This window comes from Arachis ipaensis, chromosome B05 (genome assembly GCF_000816755.2).
Source record: "Arachis ipaensis cultivar K30076 chromosome B05, Araip1.1, whole genome shotgun sequence".
Lineage (NCBI taxonomy): Eukaryota > Viridiplantae > Streptophyta > Magnoliopsida > Fabales > Fabaceae > Arachis > Arachis ipaensis.
The window spans coordinates 45,522,374-45,525,636 of record NC_029789.2 but is presented as its reverse complement, the minus strand read 5'-3'; positions in this window follow the sequence as shown (position 1 = coordinate 45,525,636).

Sequence of the window (3,263 nt, the reverse complement as noted above, 5' to 3'; positions counted from 1 at the left end):
CACACCTTAATCTATGGTGTGTAGAAACTCTACCGTTGAAAATACATAAGAACAAAGTCTAGGCATGGCCGAATGGCCAGCCCCCAAAACGTGATCAAAGGATCCAAAGACAATCCAAAGATGTAAATACAATAGTAAAAAGTCCTATTTATACTAACTAGTTACTAGGGTTTACAGAAATGAGTAAATGATGCAGAAATCCACTTCCGGGGCCCACTTGGTGTGTGCTTGGGCTGAGCATTGAGCTTTACACATGTAGAGGCTTCTCTTGGAGTTGAACGCCAGTTTGTAACCTGTTTCTAGCATTTAACTCCACTTTGCAACCTGTTTCTGGCGTTTAACTCCAGAATGCAACATGAAACTGGCGTTGAATGCCAGTTTGCATCGTCTAAACTCGGGAAAAGTATAGACTATTATATATTGCTGGAAAGCCCTGGATGTCTACTTTTCAACGCAATTGAGAGCGCGTCATTTGGAGTTCTGTAGCTCCAGAAAATCTACTTTGAGTGCAGGGAGGTCAGAATCCAACAGCATCTGCAGTCCTTCCTCAACCTCTGAATCTGATTTTTGTTCAAGTCCCTCAATTTCAGCTAGAAAATTCCTGAAATCACAGAAAAATACACAAACTCATAGTAAAGTCCAGAAATGTGATTTTTATTTAAAAACTAATAAAAATATACTAAAAACTAACTAAATCATACTGAAAACCATGTAAAAATAATGCCAAAAAGCGTATAAATTATCCGCTCATCAGTACGCCAAACTGCCCTGGTCTATCAAATTTCTATGGAGGTTTGCATTTTCAAGAATTATCGTTATCACCATGGGATCATTATACACGGGTGTTATCCATTGGGCGTCTTCTTTGGTAAACGAGATGGTAGGCAAGTCAAGTAGTCTGCTTTCCTCTCCGACTTGGTATACCTCTTTGAGATGTCTTTTTCGTGATGATTTTGACATTCATCCTCCAGTGAGTCCCCTGTTGATCATTTGTATCTGTCGTTCTAGGGACTGAGGTAGATGCTCTTGTTGTCCTTCATCTTCCTCCCTCTTTCTTTTCCTCGGGTTGCCCGATCTATCAACCAGATATCTATTTAGTCGGCCTTCTCTGGCCATCTTTTCTATGACATTTTTTAAGTCGTAGCATTTGTTGGTGGAATGTCCATAGAGCTTATGGTACTCACAGTATTCAGTCTGACTTCCTGTCTTCTTGTGTTTAATTGGATGAGGAGGTGGGAGCTTCTCCGTGTGGCATATCTTTCTGTAAACATCCACTAGAGAAACTCTTAGAGGGGTATAGTTGTGGTACTTTTGGAGCTTTTCTAAGATTTGCTCTTCCTTCTTTTTGGGTTCTTTTTCTTTTTCCCGAGATGGATAGGGCAGGCTGGGTCATGAAAAAGGTTTCCTTAGTCGGGAATTCTCTTCCATGTTGATATATTTCTCTGCTCTTTCCTGGACTTCATTTAGAGAAGATGGATACCACTTAGATATTGACTGAGAGAATGGCCCCTTTCTAAGGCCATTGACCAAACCCATGATCACAACTTCCGTGGGTAGATTTTGAATCTCCAAACATGCCTTGTTGAACCTTTCCATGTAATCACGGAGGGTTTTCCCGACCTCTTGCTTGACTCCCAACAAGCTCGGGGCGTGCTTTGTTTTATCCTTTTGTATAGAGAATCTGGTTAAAAATTTTCTAGCTAGGTCGTCAAAGCCAGTTATCGACCTGGGCGGTAGGTTATCAAACCACTTCATTGCTGCTTTGGTCAGGGTGGTCGAGAAGGCTTTGTAACGGGTGGTATCGGAGGTGTCAACCAGGTACATCCCTGCTTTTGAAGTTGCTGAGATGGTGCCTTTGGTCGGTCATCCCATCATAGAGATTCATGTCGGGTGTTTTAAAGTTCCTTGGAACTCTGGCTCGTATGATCTCTTCTATGAACGGATCTTCTCCATCAAGGGGCTTTCTTCCTGATCTGTTCGGTTATTTCGATTGCGAAGGTCGGCTTTTAACTTCAGGAGCTTTTCTCTAACTCCTTTTGTCGTCTTACTTCTCTCTGTAATTCCCGTTCTGCTTCTCGCTGTCGCTCGGCCTCATACTCCAACTGTTATAGCCGTTCTCGTTGGCCACATACTAGGCCCAATATCTCGGCCGTTTGTGGGGGTTCTTCCTCTTTAGGGTGACGGATCTCCAAATGAATTCGCCTTGGCTGGGGATTTGCTGATGGCCATTCCCCAAGAGGACCATGCGTCTGGTGTGGTGAAGGTAGTATAATGACGTTGCCCTCTGGTTGGGGCTCAGCTTCAGATTCAGATGCCATGTGGTCGTCTTCATACTGGTGGTCTGCCATTATAAGAGGGTGAATCCCAGGTCCCCAGCAACGGCGCTAATATTCCAAGGGTTACCTGAAACGTTGATTTGGGCCTGAACATAAGGTCCATGTCCCTTCGTGTGGCAGTGTCCGACTCGTTGATGCCGAGGTGCCGCCTGTCCGAGTTCCTCGTAAGGAGGTAGGGGGTTATACCTGTAAGAGACTCCGATACTTAAGTTAGCAAGGGCTTTAGGCATATTTTTACTAGATTAGAACGTGTATATACCTAAGGATGTCAATGTATTTATAGTAGAGTAGATAACCACCTTTGTTAGAGTAGTTCCATCTTTATTGATGGATAACCGTTCCTTTTATCTTGGGAGTTTGTTAGAATCTATCTTGCAAGAAAGACAGAGATAGTTGAAAAGATTTAGGGAGGCGGTTATTTACTTAGATAAGCATAAGCTGTCCTTTTCATCATGTCCGACCTCTTTAAAGAGGTCGGGTATGCGGTAGAGGTCACCCTCTTAGGTAGGTCTTTTATCCTTATTGAGCCTGACTTTTGTGTTTTGAACTAGGGTATGAACAGGTACATTTATTTATATTGGATTAAATTAAGTCATTAATTTTATTTATATCAATCTCATTTTAACTTCAAAATTTTATAATTTTAAGATTTTAAATTATTTGAATAAGTATGCACAGGACTAAGATTTCTATATAATTATATCTCGGATACTCAGTACTCGATATGTAAAACTGCTCAGTACCCGTAATATATACAACTAGCCAGTTATACATATATCGCCCTTTGTGTACTTAATGGTTTTTTGGTATATACTTAAAAATGTGTAATGGGTATTTAAAAACGTAATTATCTACACATTACATATTTAGTAAACATTATATTTTATTAATTTAAATAAAAAAAATTCTTTCTATTTTTGATATCAT